We start from the raw sequence: 18,749 nt of genomic DNA, 5'->3' as shown, positions 1-18,749 counted from the left end.
TAATGTAAAGTATGGAGTGTAATATAATATTTAAATAAAACTATTATAATTCATTAAAATAAAAATTGCAATGCCTATACAGTATACAACACAAACCAATAATATTGAGAATATTGACTTTTTTTAATCGTTTTTTGTAAATTATTCCTGATAATTGGATTACTTTTAATTGATATTTGTGTGTAATAAGTAGGTTTTTAAAATCTCTGTTTTAATATAGATTTTATAAAAAAGAAGACAATTTATAAGAACTAGAGACTTACAAAATATTTAAAAAAAAAAGAATATATTTTAAAAGTTTAAAAGAAAATATTCACAGAGACATAGCTTTTGTTATTATTGACACATTAATATATATTTAAATTGCAAATAAAACTGAATAATGGCATCTCATTACAATAAAACACGTGTAGTTGTTTATCACAAAAAATCACATTTTTTCAAAAAATGTAAAAATATTCATAAAAAAATTATTTAACTATATTGTAAAGTAAGACCTCTCCTAATCTATTTCTAAGTACGATAAAAATGTTTAAAAAAAATTGTCAAAGTTATATAATAATAAAAATATTTTAATTTAAATACTTTAAAATTTTATTAAATAATACAATAACTATTTTAATAAAATCTTATATTTATGCACCTATAGTTTGAAAAATCGTAATCAAAATTAAAACAATATTAATTTTGTATTTATTTAAATTACTTTATTGTACTTACTTGTATATTATTATAATGAAAAAACTAGTTGATATATATAATATGATATATATTTAGAGAGTTTTTATTACACCTCATATTTTAACTGGATATTTTATATTTGAAAAATCTAATGAATTCAATCTGCAATATAATACCTTATACACATTATTCAAACTACAAATAATATACTTTAAAAATATATTTTAATTCAATTTAAAAAAATTGTGTATTTAGTTGGTTGTATTTATAACTATCACACAATTTAAAAAAACAATTGCGGAAATTTACACTTATAGTATATTCAATTCAAATATTACTTTTAATTAATCTATACTAGATACTTTTAATTATTTCATTTTTATTTAAATTCACCTATCACAAAAAATGTATTCAAACTTAGATTACTTAAATGTTCACAAACTATACATCATATTTTATTAACTATGTAATATAGTTTGATTGGAATATTAATATTGACTATTATTAGCAAAATCTAGTGCTCATTAACTATTTATTAAATAGATAGTTATTTGCTTTATTACCTATTTAAATAATGCAGTAGATAAGCAAATTAACAGTCAAAGAAAATAGAAAAATATTCAAGTAGTGATGATATTATAAAGTTAATTTTTTTAATTGATTTAAATTAATTTAATTAAAAACAAATTGTAATTTATTATAATTGAAACGTTAAATATTTTTTATTTTTATTTATATTAGTGAAAAAAAAATATAGGTACTATAATAAATACCTAAATTGTATAAAGGTGTCAAATTTGTTTAAAGGTACCTAATATTATGTTTACAAGTGTTGTTATTAAATAATTGTGTCACCTAATCATTTATATTTTTTATCGTATTGACAAATTCTAATCAAAACTACAAAACAAAACGTTTATATTTAATTAAATATTAATAAAATTACGTAAATACTTTTGAATAAATTACATTAAAAATAAAAATATTTAAATATATACTACAGCGATTAATACTCTTTAATGGCATTTTTACTTTGAAAAATAACTCGTAAAGTTTAAAAAATAATTGGTTGAGTTGAAAAAATATTTAAAAATTACATATTTAAAACCTTATATTCATAGTTTTTAATTCCAAATGTAAATTAATATCAAAAACTACACATCTTATATTATAATTAAAAATATAATAAGTTGTACGTTATGGATACAATTCAAAATATGAATGGTAAAAACATATGCCATATGATTATATGAACAACTTTATTGAAAATAAAGATTAACACAGACTATTCGAAATATTGAATGAACAAGTATAAACTACATTCATTATTTTATATTCTGGTCAAAGTTAAGCTGGTATACAATAATATACATTTTTTTTTTTTTAATATATAAGGAAAAATTTCTTACAAGTTACTATATTTAAGTATAACGCACATTTAAAAGTATATATTTTTAAATACTAATGAAATGATTATCTTTAAATGCATGTAAAACGTAAAAAAAATACTTTTTTTATTATTAATCACTTTTTTTTAGTACCTAGTAATATATTTATTTTAATTTACATTCAATAAACTTAAATATTAAACTAAATAATATATGATAAAAAAACATTTAAATTTGAGTAAAAACGTAAGCTAACTTATACCATCCATTAGTTAATGATGTATCTTAAAGTTCGTTATTTAAAAACAAGCAAAAAACTAAATCACAATATTTTTTTTTTTTTTTTTACATTCAATGTTTAAAATATTTTTTTATTTTTCAGACTAATTAAAATTATAAGTTATTGATTTATCAAAATATTCATCCATTTGTATGTTTATTAATTTTTCAACGTTAAAAATCGTAACGCGAAACTTCAACGAATGTGTATAAGCACGTGTAGCACTGTAAGAAAAAATGTATTTTTACTATTTTTACTGTTATATTTTATATTTCAAAACAAAATGTTATTCGAAGGATTTCAATTTATTAAAATCAAATTTTGAATATGTACTTTATTAGTGAAAAGTATTTAAAGTTTAGACAAGGGAAGTAGTGAACCAACATTTAGCGAAGTATCCCTATTATAATACTACACTCCATTTATCTAAACTTTTAATACTTAAAACTTGTAAGGAAAGGATAACTTTACGAAATCCTTACAAATTTTTGTTCCAATGGCCATAACCAGTATCAAATTATCTATTATATATATTTACTAAATTACACTACATTTTCAAGTTTATATTAAATATTTTCAAATCATCTCATGACTCCGTAAAGTAATTTTTACCTGAAAGTTAGACCCCTACTAACTTGTTACGTTGACATTATGCCATAACCCAAACTATAATAGTGTTCTACTTATTAATAAGATTACATTTTCAAAAACGTATTAAAAAATCAAATAAATGTAATAATAATAAAAATTCTTATAATTTAAATTTATAACTATTGATTCGACTTTCTTATGGAAAATAAATTCAATAAACAATTAATCCCATAACTCGCACTTAGTTATAAAATATTTTGAACCACTTAGACCGTCTACATACTTTATATATCTTGCGCAACACCGCTGAATAGTCCAACTGCGTAGCATGCTCAGATACATGAACTAAGTCTCATCGTAGGGGCCAATGATAGCTCCAACTTTGCACATAAAAGGGAGGACGCATACTACAGAAATGATTGTGTAAAGTATGATTTTGATACGCATATTTTCTTTAATTAACACTTTTATCGAAAAAAAAATTATTTTTTTCTTCTTTCCACTTTATAAATGACAGTGACACTGAATTTTATTCGACTGCCACGGTAATGATGTTCTATAATTACGATATGCACATACAAGATGCAAATAACGTAACTGTATAAGTTATAAATGTTTTAATCGATCACAATTTGAATTCGAAATTTGAAAAAAAATTTGTTGTGTTCGGTCTACCTTAGTTAAATTAATATTGTTCGTCTGCAAAACATATTTTTTTTTTTTAACAATATACGGGCTGTCGGGGTTACATATCTCGATCAGATAATGCTTATGAAAATCTAATATTATATTATTATCTAATAATATATACTGCAAAACAATCCACTGCCAGACATTAAGTAAAACATGTTTTTGATGAGCGAACACTCATTATTTCTGTTAAGAGACTTTGATTAACATTAAAATTATACACATTTTCGTCTTTATTTATTCACCATTATTTTTGTTGACCACTACAAAATTGTCGTTTTTAAATGGCCCCTTTATTTTTGAATACATAGTCTTAAGGAGAATACAATATATTTTTTAAAATGTCCATTTTTATACAACTAGTATATTGAACAAAATACATTAATAAATATTTAGAGTTTTGTTGATTGGTGTTTCAATACACACTTCTGTTAAATCAGTACAAGAATACATTATACTATTGTGTATAATATATTAATATCTATAACAGAATATGTCAATTAATTTATTTTTTAAATAAATTCAACCCTCTATCTCTTCGAATTCTTAGGAACTCCAATTCCAACTTTTTCTCGTTTTTTAATACCTAGGCGGTTAGGCATTACACTTGGTATAAGTCTGAATTAAGAATAGCAGATTGCATTTATTACATCCAGCTATAATATCTAAGCAACTAACCCAGACTAAACTTATTACATATAAATGTCTTATATTATGGCTTATTTGAATATTTGAAGTCAAAATTTAGGACTGAGCAAAACCATCCATGTATGTTAACTTCTGCACACATATTTTAAATTGAATCATTTTATAAATTCACCTCGAAACATAATAAATTATTAATTAATCTACTCAAAGTTACAAATATATAATAATATGTACGTTTAATAAATCGATTAGTGTTATAAATCTTATCAAATAAACCTATAAAGTATATATACACATAAAATTATAAAAAAATACGTATAATATATCACTGGATGGCCAAATAAAAATGATCTCATTGTTTATAACGTTTGAGCATAATTTCATATTTTATTTAAATAAAAAAAAAATTGAAATATTTATACGTAAAATCATTATTATTTATTCAAATATACGGACGTAAGTCCTATTACAATTTCAAACATATGTACATAAGGTATTAACAAATTAGTAAACAAGAAAAAAACAATATAACAAAAATTATACATTAAACTAATAGTATTTAAATGAATATAATAAGAAAATTATAAAATATGTAAAGGTATAAAATAAAGATAATAGACAAGTTATGTAAAATCAAAGTGGTAGGTGTTACCGGCTACCGTGAGGAGATTAGCAGAGGAATTTAAATTATAATTTTTATAATTATAATTATTATTATTATTATTGAACTATAGTTACTTCAAACCATTTATACCATTATACCAACAACTTAATGGTACCATTCTATGATATAATGTATTGAATTTTAAGTAATAAAAATAATACATAATATAATATTATATTGATTAATAATAAAATATATTGTTAAAAATATAAAAATTGGTTCAAAATAATATACTACATGATTACATAGTATTAATAGAAAATTAATATGACGATTTACGATTTACGAATAACATTATAAATTATATAATATTCTTAAAAATAGAGACTAACTCATAGTTTCCACTTACTTAATGACAAAATACACTAAAAGTCTACAATACATCATTAAAGTTACAAAATTTTATTGCAGTTGGATTTCAAATTCTAAATTTAAATCTAATAATAAAATGTACACACGAAAATAAACTTACACCATACAGATAATTGTTATTAGTTTATTACCCACTATAGATATTACAATTTAGCTAGGTAATATAAATTAAATTATGATTCTTATATAATAACTAATACATCCATTTAATAGTAATGATAAATTACATCGCCGACAATAAGCAAAAATATGAATAAACATAACTAGGTTGGACAAAATAATATACTCGTAGTTTTCTAAAATATTACATATTTAAAATGGGTTTCCGTAGTGTTTCATGTAGGTACTTACTAATGATTTTTAAACTACTAGACAAATCTGTCTCAATCACTAACACTGTATGCCTATATGAATAATCGCAAACTATCTTGTTAATATAATTAATCAAAGTATATGATAAAAAAAGTCAAATTGAATATTACTATTTTGATACTGTTTTGGATGTATTTAATATTTAATTATTCTTCTCGGCTGTTTTTCTATTAATATATATATATATATCGTAATACAGATATTACCTTAACGTTAAAATAATATTATAATGCATCATACGTTTTTCGTTTTATTAATAATTCAGCAAGTTGGTAATCACTCGCTGTGGTGCGCGCGTATATTATCTCGTATTACCATAAAGTACTGCAACGGGAGAGGACGGGGGATAGTGACTCGTTTGATAAAACACGCTGAGCAAAATATTAATTAGAAGCGGGCGCGAGATACTACGACTGCGACTTCGTACGAAGGAGCCTTGGGCGTCGGCGGAGGAGGAATACGATTCGAATTTCTTCCCGGGCACACCGTCGTCGACAGTGGCGGTGGTGGTGGTGCCGACCGGGTGGTGGGACTTTGACGTGCCGGGTCCGCACCGCTCAGCAGACGGCTGGCGGGGTAGTGCGAGCAGGGTGTATGTCTTCGGGTTTTGTATTAAGGTATACGAGATTATTCGGAAGGAACAAAGGGTCCCTGCGGGTCTACTTTCGAGCCGTCTTAGCGTGCATTATTAAATTGTATGCCGCGTCAAGAGAGCTAAAAGACAGTGGCTCCGGGAAATTCTAATTTAACACGAAACGCCCGGAACACGTCGTCCACTAGTACGGGCGGGGAGAGGGTGTAGCGGCAGAACTCATCCCTCTGTGTGTTTTGTGCTTCGCTTACGTATATTGTATATACTTATATAGAATTGAGCTCGCTTGCGTATATGATCTGTGTGTGTGTGTGCGTGTGCGAGTGCGTAAATGTGTGCGTGTGTGCTTGTATGTATGCGCGCGCGCGTGTGTGTGTGCGTGCGTGTGGAAATTCTTTGGGCCAATAAGAATGCCGGAGATACTTTGGGAGCTCCACCCTTTCCTTGACAAACACCTTACCGTACCAACCCCCCGGACTACTGGTGGGGTAGGTTTTAAGAAGAAGCCATCATGGAAAATGCCATCCACTGCTCCACTGCTACCGACCCGCTTTCCGCCCACCGCCACAGACACCGTGCGATTTAATTTTCTATACAAAGTTCTGACGACATTTCCGTCAAAGTCTCTTTCTCCCACAGTTCTCTCTCACTCCCTCGTCCGTCCCATCTTTCTTCTACTTATAAGTCTCAGTATCGTTTTCTCTCTTTCTATATACCTCTTTACTACTCTTCCGCACATACGTTAATATATATATATATATATATATCCTCTTTCCTTTATCAACCTTGCCACCCCCGTTGAAATTTTCCAGGGTTTTCAATCGAATGCATTCCAGCGGCAGGAGCTCGGCTGATGAGAGAAGTTATCGCATGAGAAAACTTTCCTATTAAAGTGATGGGTAATGTTCGTGTTTATAGAAGAACTCCTTAAGTTTTAACCAAGATAAATACTTAAGTTCTCGAACTAATGGTTATTAGACGTTTTGAATTGATGTGCGAAGCTAAATACTAAAAATAGTGAGGAGCGATTATATTTTAAACAAATAATTATTTTGTACAATAATTAGCTTAACATAAAACTTATCGCAATAGGTAAAAATTATAATCTACCAGATATATATGTGGTACCTACTAATAATCTAAATTTAAAATCAAAAAACTGATTTTAATGTACACTTAATATTAGTCTGTTAATATTTGTTTAGTCACTTTTTTTTTCTCATCATTAAAAAAGGACAGCGCCCAATGCTGTAAATACCGGGAATTGGGTGATGATGCGTAGCACAGTGAACAGTACGAGTTAACGAAAATATGTTTGTAGAACTTTATGAAATCTTTCAAACCATTTTTTTTAATATATTATCACAGTATATTATATATATATGTCATATGTCAGAATGGTTTAAATATTATTTAGTTATAAATTATAACTTATAATAGTTTATTGGACGAATAAACAATAACGACAAAAATATTTATGCGAGAACAGTGGTTTAGGACTATTAAATGAGCCTTTATAATCTATAAAATAAAATCATATTTTATAATTAAAAAAATAATTGTACGTATTATGTGTTTTTATATTTATGAATTGAAACAAATATAATTATTAGGTGTTTTTTATTCAACATTCAAGCTTTTTAATAGAGCATAAAAAATGTTGACAACATAAATTAAAAAAAAAAAATAATTTTAAATATTTATAAATTGTGTAAAATTAGTCTAAATATTTAAAATGCCATCAAATATGGAAAATGATAACTTAAAATTCCATAGTGAAATAATTCAAGTTTCTATAATTAAATTTGTTAAATAATAATAATATAATAATAAAAATCATTTGAAGATAAATTATTATTATGTATTATCGTCATCGTTCATAGTAGTCAAAATTTAAATTTTCAATAGCTCAAGAAAAATGTATATTATTATGGTATTACATTTGTAATCTAGACAATTATTTTATAAACCTTTGGAAAATATTTAAATTATCTACTGCATTTTACCTTTAAATTGAGTAGAAAAAAATAATGATTTTGATGGCAACATATTTTCGTTTTTTCTTGATTACTTTGTAAAAGTACTTTTTTACTAAAGAAATTCTGATTACCAATTAGATCCAATTAACAACATTTGATATTCACCCGTAAAATGATTATTTCTCCAAAAAAAATATTTGATAGATATTGCATTTAAAATAATAATAATAGCAATAGACTTATGTTTATATTATCATTTTTATTATACAAAAAAATTTTCAAAACACTTTGAGTTATTTATAGACGTAAGAAATTTTGAATTATTTTATATTTTTTTATAAATGCCAATAAATCAATATTTGATTAATCAAATTTTTGAAAATTCAAAACAACATCTCACATAAGTTGTTTTTATATCTGTATAAAAATATTAAAAATACATAAGGTACAATTGTTTTTATATGTATTTCAATTAAGATGATTGTTGATGAAATTCATCAAAGTCGCTAAATATTGAAAACTATTCTGTAGTTTTAAACTCATAAATACTTTTATTAGTATATTTAAGTTTGGGAAATTTGATAAAGGATTCCCCGTGAGTAGTATTTACTTAAACCATAAATCCTTACAAATATACAAAGGTAATTATTTTTTATTATCATTTTAAGGTAAAATTACTATTAAACTCTCTTAAAACCTATTTGGACGTTTGGGTTACAACTCTGGGGATCGGAAAAAAAATCAAACTTAAACAAAATTCAAGTCTTCCAGAATATTACTTTAAGAAATATCACTAACGCTCCTTTCTATGTCTCTAATTTATCCCTCCACCAAGATTTAGGTGTCCAACCTATTATAACCGAAGCGGAATTATTCTACAAACGGTTTTTTTCTAAATTAGAAAATCATCCCAACCCACTAATAAAAGAGTTACATATCTTCACACTTTCAGAAAATCCACAACGCAGACTCAAAAGGAAATGGTGTAGTGACCATTTAAATAAAAAATATCTCTCAATAATATAATTATTTTCCGAGCTAAGTGTCACTAATGGGTGGTTTGTCATTCGAGTAATTCATGTTATGTATAGCCTTTTAACTTAAATGCTTATTGTGCATTAATTTTTATATATTGTGTGTTTATTTGTGAAAAATAAAAAAATAAAATGTGTGTTATATAAGTTAATATAATAGGTATACGTATAAATTATTATAATATTTAAATACTAATAATATAATGAATGTCATATTTTCGGAAACAATTATATCATCTTACTATAATATACTAAATGTAAAATCAATTACTTAAATAGCTATATCAAATAAACATATCACTTGGTAGTTGGTGATATAGATAATATACCGCTTCTGCTCATAATCGTTTTCGAATACAATCATATATCATTGAATTCAAATTTTAATACACCTATAGGCACTCGACACCTAATGTACAGTAAAACGGTACCCATTTATACTCACCGTATTTTATAAAAGACATTTACAATTTGTATATAAAAATTAATACAATAAGTAAATAAGTTAATAATTTGTAATAGACTCAAAAACATGAGGAAGGAATTATTCATTGACTCTACTTCTAATTTATGAACGTAGGGGGAGTAAGTTGTTATTAATTAATAATAGATCAAGTGGCCATTTCGTTTGAGATAACGGGAAGGGGATTTTCAGGTAACGTACAAGAAAGGAGTTAGGATATAATGTACCCTTTAGTCTTTACTCTTTAAAACTGTAATTTTAGTGTTTTTTATTTTTAATTCGCTTAGATTATTAAAATAAACTCAAAAGTTAAAATATGATTGATTAGCTAAACATTAAGAATTTTTTTATATGAAATATTATTTTATTAAACTTATAAGAATTTGTGAATAAATGAACAATATATTTAAGACTAAAATACTTGAATAATAATATAGTATACGTATACTAAATACTAATTTTTAAAAAAGATTGTACAGAAATTTTATTTTTATAATATTATTAGGTATTAGATAGCTTATTTATATTGTTCTATTTTATCCAAAGTTTGACTTTTGATGATGAATACGATGCATTAATATTTTACAACTTTGGGATGGATTAATGGTTTATCTTAAATGAAAAAAATTCGTAATCAGTAATATTCAAATAACGAAAAGTATCAAATCCGGTGAATTTAATACCTAGAATATAATTTCGAAATGTTGAATACACTGAAGTCGTTAATTTTAATTGTGTATTTATCGTTACATAAAATATGTTATTTCAAATTAAGCTTGTTCGAATCTAAAGATTTTATATTTTAAAAGAATACATTTAGAAGTACTCTTATTCATATCATACAGGTCAATTCGAAAGCTCTTTTATGAATGTGTATTGGCATATTTGAATATTTCTATGTCATAATATATTATATTATTTTACAAGATTATTGTATACATAGATATTATTGTATTATTTTTGCTTAAATGGTGATTTTTTTTTTTTTTAATGCACTACTAATTGACAGTTATGACATAATGTTTGTCCTTTTCAATAGCTCTTCCCGAAATCGATAAAATTTTAACATGTAATCATGTATTTATTTTTGGGTTTATTACGACTCTAAGATGGTCATCTATAAATATTCAATTCATGTAATCAAAAAAGTTTAATAGATAATTCACACCGGCCATTCCAATGGTTAGATTGCATCCAAATATCGAATAAGGGTAGGTATAATAGCAATACGTATCCGAGCAAACAGTATGTTCGAGCGCAAACACAGCGAGACACCCTGTTTTTGTGTATAAATATACCAACGCGGTAAAATTCCGCGCGCACAAATCGCGCCGAAAACCTTTTCGGTAAATTATTATATACATAAAACCGTGTGTCGACAACGACGAAACGCATTTAATTGCGCGGGCATTCTTGGCCCGGGCAAACGACAGCGATGTGTGCGTAAGCGTGCGCGCCTACTAAGAACGGAAAACGGGTGAAAGGAAAGTACAAATTATGTATACGCGTAGAATGAAAGCGCTCGTTCTACTTTCCGCCCTTGTACAGACGACGACGACGACGACGAGACCGTCGCGAGGGCGGCCGTTTTCTCCATTTATGCTCCGATGAATATGTGTTTGTTCGCCCGAGAGGAAACACTCGGCAGTGGCGGCGGGGTTTTATTATTCCCGTAGAAACCCCGTGAGCGCATTATCATCGTCGTCGTCGTCGTCGTTCCCTTCACTAACTCTGTATGGGTGTGTGTGTGTGTGTGTGTCCCATTCTGTATCATATTATATACACACATATATATATAGCTCGTGTACCGGGTGTGTGTGGTGGTTGTATTTCATCGTCTTTGCAGCACACGTTGAAGAGGTGGATGGAAAATCTCCGTGAGAGAACTAATAGAGAAAATAGTTATTTTCGAAGACATTTTACTAAGAGTATTGTGTGTGTGTGTGAGAAGAAATTGAACGGAATTCTGTGTCGTATTTTAGTGCTCCAAAATCCAAGTTAATTGAAAATGTAAAGTCTTCTTTATAACATTATTATAAACGCATACCTATATATTTATAGATATATAATATGTATATGAGTGATTGACAAAGTGCCTTTATTGAAAGGCTTCTTTAATTCGTCTTTTTTCATACCATAAATTCATTCGTTATAGATTCTGAACGGAGTGACGAATGTATTGATTTTACAATGATGTGTGTTTTTATTTTTTATTTTTGTGTCTGTCATCACGTTTTGGAGTAGTAATAATTCTTCGATTTTTGACTTCAGCCCCTCTTTGAATAGGAAAATTCATCTAGTTGGTACTTTTAAACCACTTTTTGACAACATCGATTTTTTGATTTTGCTGTAACTCAAAAACGAATAATTGTAAATACTTGAAATTTTTACAAAATGTTTATATTATGGTTATCTATTTACGATTAAATTTTCGAATATTTTAACCTTTTTATGCTACTTATAGACAATTGAAATTTTCGACTTTTCAAAGTTTTTTTTCATAAATTGCCGATAAAAAAATTTGGCTATCCAAATAATCTTTAAAATTTAATACAAGTTTATTATAAATTTCACTTATCGTAGTAAAAAAAAAAATCAAAAATCCTTAGTCACAATTTTTGTTTATAAGCGTTTAAAGTTCAAATGTTTACAAAATATATTAAAACCGCGAAAATTTGCAAGAAATGTTGAAGTGGAAAATTCATAAAATTTTTGTGATTTATACTTAAGGTTCAAAAATCTATTACAAGCTTATCCATAAGTTTTCCTTCAAGTAACTGTAAAAAAAAATTCAAGCGTCTATTTAGAAATCATTTAATGAGCGTATGAAATTTAATTTTTTACGAAATCGCGTAAAATAACGATATATTAGAATTTAAATATAGATAATAATATAATAATCCAACTAATTATCATTTACTGACAAATCATTTCCGTTCAGAATCGTTTTTCGTATACAATGATACCCGTCATTGCATTCAAATTTAACACATCCATTAAAGTGACCTACTCTCCATCTCTACTATACAGCAGAGTGATACCCACTTTGTTTTATTAACTATTCTATTTTTTAACAGATTGTAAATTTTACTGTAGAAATATAAAAAAAAAATGAAAAATTGGTAAATGTATTCGAAAAAATATTTTATTTATATTATAATATGCACTTTTCGGCTTTATACTGCTACCTCTATTACTCTATTTCAGAAACTAGAAGATTACAAATCAGCCGGCTTCTGTTTGGTTATCAAACACAGGTAGAATTATCTCACTGTTATATTCGAAATCCTTGACGACCATAAATTAATCGTTTTCAGATTAGAATAATATCGGCAATGCAATAGAATAATATCATCGCGGTAAAACAGACAGTATAACGAAAATAAAAGGAATAAACATATCAAAATTAAAACAGTTAAAAACTACTTTCCCAAACCGACATATTAATATATATTATTATAATACTGTAAGTACTATTCTCGGGACATCTATACTATACAACTCTAGGGCTACAGTTATTTTATAATGTATATTATCATTAAAAATGCATTAAATACGATTTAAAATGTGTAGCTGCCTCAGGAAATTTTCTTCGCGATCCATATCATAAATATTAAACACTGTCTTTTAGACATTTTTAATTTTATTATTATTATTAATACTTTTCTATTTTTTGTGTTGGACACTTGCTCCATTACGTGTTTCGTCCAATATTATTTTATTTTTTTTTTTTAATTATTGTTCGCCGTGTAACTCTGTGTAATTATGATAGTAAATTCGTCGATTCTATTGATATTTTATACGACCCTATTAATATAATATTTTAATAATCATAAGACGTCGCGTGCGTGTACTATAATACCTACGTAAATATAATAATACACGCAAAGGTATGTACTCGGAACATAATATTGTAGATGTGAATAACAAATATAATCAATAATATTCTTACGTAGGTAACATTATACTCTCATCGTGTACACTGTACAGCTGTATAGGTACAAACTGCGGAGTAAGGATACACGAATATGATACGGCCGGTTGGGATTCGAATACGCGTTAAAAGGTTAATTGCGTTAATGCGCGTGCTGTATTATACTATAATATTATGGGGATGAGCGGTTATACATAAAGTATAAGCCGTAATTTCTTTTCGGTGCTACTTATACGAATATAATAGTATGGGATTGTTAAAGGTGTTTCGACTGTTTCGATAATATTAAATGTCTATTTAAAAAGCCATTTTTTTTTCTAATAATAAGTTAGTAAAATATTAATATTTTTCTCGTTTCGCATTCAATTCAAATATTGATAAAAACTGCGAAAAACTCCTACACATATACAGTAGTTACTTTAAAAGTTTAAAAATGTATATCTTGAATTATTAATTCGAATCATACGCGTGAATCTATTGTCTGGTCGTAAAACAATAAAATGTATGTAATTTTGAAGTAATTATTGCGGTTCTCAATGAATTATAATTGCTCACAACTTATGTTAGACAAAGACAAACACTTATTGAACAATTCTTATGCAAATATCACTGTAATGCTTTTAAAATGTTTGATTTTTACGAGTATATAAGCATTATTATAAATATTGTTGTACATTTTTTGCATTATGTGTGTATGTATACATCGTCTGCAGTACACCCTCCAATTCACTTGTCGGTGAACCATTCTGGAAAAGTGCGTTGGAATTTTGTGTTTCTTGGCCGATAACAGACGACGGGTTTTATTTAAGACTTTATCAAGGCAGTAATGACGAAACAGAAAAGGTGAAATAGCAAACGGATTTGTACACGGGGCGATATAGAGGGTTCGATGCGTAATCGTGGCACGGCGACACGGCGTCGACAATAAATCTCTGTCACGTCAGCCGATGAATAATAATAACTATATTGTTATTATTGCCGGGTGGAGGCTGCTGAAGCGGTGATTTATATATTATCATAAACTCTGTCAGCTATAAGTCTCGTCCACCTACCGCTACCACAATATTTGTATACCTATACGACTGTAGCTACGCGTAAGTTATAAACTTTGAGAATATCGGCTACCATCACTGAGATCTTATAAAATATGTCTATTTAGGTGCCCATACTTGGTATACAGGTGTGTATAGTGCGAGCGCATATGTATCGAGTATCGAAAGTCGGAAATATGACCGTTCTTTTTATAATTATATATTTTTTTATTCTCGGCATTTATGACCAGTAGAATTACATCCTCGACTATGCAGTTTTTTTATCCGATTTTCTGGTACACGCCTTTATCGTGTTAATTTTTTCCTACAACAGCTCAAACATTTTTATGTGAATCTTATATAAATTTATTAAACTCAATAATAATGTATTATTATAAACTATAAAGTAGGACAGAATTGTTATGTAGTATAGGCCAGTGGTGGTGAACCTTATTGGGGTCAAGTGCCAAATCTTGTCAAATTTAAAAAATAAACAAGAGGTACAGTGTCACAATGACAACTTTGGTGCAGAACATTTTAGAGACCCAAAATTATATTCAAATGTGGCCTAGACTATACTTATTAAAAATTATCTTTAAATATTATTCAACAACAGTTTTATTTCCAATTCATAATATTTTATTTATGCCATAAAAATGTCGTGAACAATGAGTTTTATTATTTGTTTTTAACTTTGAGATTATATTATTAAAAGTCCGTACATCCTAAAGTAATGATTAATAATTTTACACTATGAGCAGTTACTTAATCAGCGACAGAACAAAATTTAATACCAAAATATATAATAATATTATGTAGGCATGTCATGGCACAGCGAAACATGGACACCCTTACCAAGAGTGTACGAATAAACAATAACAAATTTTTGGCCAATAGACTGTACAACACATGCAGTTTATCTTGACACGCACGGAAACCGTTATCATTCAAAAATAAATAGTGGTCCGAAAACTATATTCAAAAATATCATAATCACACTCCCTACTTAATCCATTAAATAATTTGTTCAATATAATATAGTTTTTGGATCGCTGTTTTTTAAATAGTAACGGATGTTAGTGTCAAAATGGACTAGGCGAGGTTATACAATATCATTTGTAATCAGGCTGATTTTAAATGATTTAATCGTGCACGTGTTTTTGTTGTTTACTATTGAACTAACAAACGACGACAACATCGACACATCGTTCGGAATCATCAATACTACAACTCTTGTATCATAATTATTATTATGTATTATGTTTCGTGTATATACCTATAATGTCCGTGAGCCAAATCTCTATCTCTAATGACGTAATAGACACCTTCACAAGTGACGAGTCATGTATTCCTAACCGACTGACGGAAATTGGTTACACAACACGCAAGCCTACTATATATACCTATTGTACACATAATTATGTGGACCGCAATCGCTAAATTTTTAAAATTGTATCATACATAAAAAGTTCTAGTATAAAAATTTGATAAAAAATATCTATTGTTATTCGTTTTTAAATTTAACTTAAAAACAAAATTGATTTTGCTTAAAAATTTCATTTCTCCCTTAATTTTTTACTTATTTTCTCGATTATTTTGAAAAATAGTGGAATAAAAGGAAAACAAAATTATTAAAGATATTCAATTTTCTATTATAAACCACCCTCAGAGTTGGAGGTCAATGCATTTTTTCCACTAGAAACCGTTTATATGCGCACGCACATAAAATATAAATAAATAAAAAACACTCCATTATAAAACTAATAAGACATTCCAATGAATGTCTTATTAGTTTTATTTTAATTCTAAAAGGAGCAATCTCCTTTTAGAATTTAAAACTAACCCGTATTAATTCATTAATTAACTTATCCCACATAACATGACGATTCTATCGCCGTTGTACGCCTTAAATGTTGTTATAAAATATAAATTATTATAGTAATAGTAGATACGGAATATACTAAGATTATGTGTGCCAGATCTAATGCATATAAAATGTACAGTATAAAGTACACTGAAAACAAACTTCAATACAATTTAATATTTTTGACATAACCGCAATATGTTTAAGCAAAACAACGTAAATAAGTTTTGTTAACTTAACGCTATTTAATTATAATGTATACAACGTAAATCGCTATAACTAAGTAGAATACATAACCTCATAGAAATATCAATACAATATCGGACTAAAATCTTGGATAAAAATCGTACGATTCGTACGTTTACCTTGAAATTTGCACAATTTATTCTGTTCGTCGATATAAGGTACTTACCCATTTATACTCCGGTTAAGGCGACCACTGTTCATGACGTTTACTTATAACTTCTAAGCACTGGCCATCGTCCGATTCTTAACTGTAGTCATCATTGACTCGTTTAAGGCCAACCGATACAAAATATAATATCGTATACGGTTTAACTAGTGAACAACTTACTATATAGTGATTTGCGCGTCATCGATTAATAGTTCTGATGAAAATAGAATGGTCGCCGTACTTTTTGTCCATGTCCGCCATCGTGCGATTTTTGATTAAACCATTTTTATATTGCACTACTTTGCGGTTACATAAAATGGTCGTGCAGTACCACGAAATTATAGGGAAACAATTACTCAGAATTCCAATTCGCGTCATCCGTTTCCCGAAAATGTTGCAATAAAAGTTTTATCAATAGATTACTTCAGGCTCAGAAACTGTTTATATATTATTAATTTAGCCCCTGTAGATAGTAAGTCACCTATACGGTGGCTCAAATATAAATTTAGTTTTGTCTCATAAATATTGAGTATTTTTTTATTTATATAAATGATTATACCATTGATTACACATTAAATATCTATTATAATTAGTATAAATATAGTATACAACATATATGCATGATTATAAACATATTAATTTAAAAAAAAAATTACCATTAAATAATTATTATCAACAGTAATTACTTATAATTTGTTTTTATTAATTTTCAAAATATTTTTGATGTACTCGTAAACATATTAATATGAATACAATAATAATGTAATATAATATATTGAATTTACGATGGCTTTTAAGTAGGTACTCGAACTTGTCTTCGGTTTTTTTGGATTTACATAAAAAAAATATATATGTCCAGAATTAAAAAATAAAAATGATCCCCTCCAATGCGACCCTATGACCTGTATATGGGGGGAGGGTAACTATGTTAAAAATAAATAGCTAAATACTACCTACCTACCTACCTACCTACCTATTGCAACTAGTATTTAGTGGTTGACGTTCGGATGAGAAGAAGTACTCACTGTGGCAATCGTACGACATAAATCGGTATATCTAATAAAAACCTGTATCCGTCATCCCCTATAGTATGTACATTAGCTGTACCGGCTCGGACCGTGAGAAAATTCGAATACCGAACGTAAGACTAACGCTGCCTGCCTTCGCCGGTCGAACGGGTTTGATCGGTCAGCGGAATTTGAATCGAATAATAAAAAAGAATACAAAATAGTAATATTGTTATTATCGGGACGCCGGTACAAGGGGCGCGCAAAACCTGATCGGAGCGATTCCGATACGTTCGACGACGTCGCGGATACGGCCGAACGAGGAGATATTGTGGGAAATCGAACTCGGCATATATTATTATAATACATCGCGTTTAACATTATAACGATTGCAGCTATGATCCGTAACATTATATGACAACAGGTTTTTTTTTTGTATTTTCGGAGGGTTCGTGTCTGCTGGTCGACAAACGCGTTTCCGTATTATTTGTTCCCTTGCTATAATTTAAACATTCTTTACCATCAAAGTAACAATTTTATTTTACCATTGTACATTTTTCTCGACTAAAATAATTAGAAATCTATGCTCGGGTACATAATTTCAAAAAATGTAGGAATTATTATACATTTATACTATCATAATTATATTATAATTTATATGATAATTTAATATGTATATTGAATAATTTACCTATTATATACAATAATAATCCGTATATTTGTTCACACTTTCTTAATCACTTAATACGGTCGCGCGTGGTGGCG

The 18,749-nt window shown here is 27.8% G+C and overlaps 1 non-coding gene across 1 annotated transcript; it reads right to left on the bottom strand.

The window, feature by feature from the left end:
* Positions 1-3,201: 3,201 nt before the first annotated feature.
* Positions 3,202-3,378, bottom strand: LOC113555332. Its single transcript, XR_003405356.1, has one exon. It is a non-coding gene; the product is annotated as a small nucleolar RNA U3 (small nucleolar RNA).
* Between the last annotated feature and the right edge of the window lie 15,371 nt (positions 3,379-18,749).

This window comes from Rhopalosiphum maidis, chromosome 2, assembly GCF_003676215.2.
Source record: "Rhopalosiphum maidis isolate BTI-1 chromosome 2, ASM367621v3, whole genome shotgun sequence".
In the NCBI taxonomy this organism is placed as follows: domain Eukaryota; kingdom Metazoa; phylum Arthropoda; class Insecta; order Hemiptera; family Aphididae; genus Rhopalosiphum; species Rhopalosiphum maidis.
Note: the sequence above shows the minus strand (reverse complement) of the source record. Positions and strands in the feature narration are given on the sequence as shown.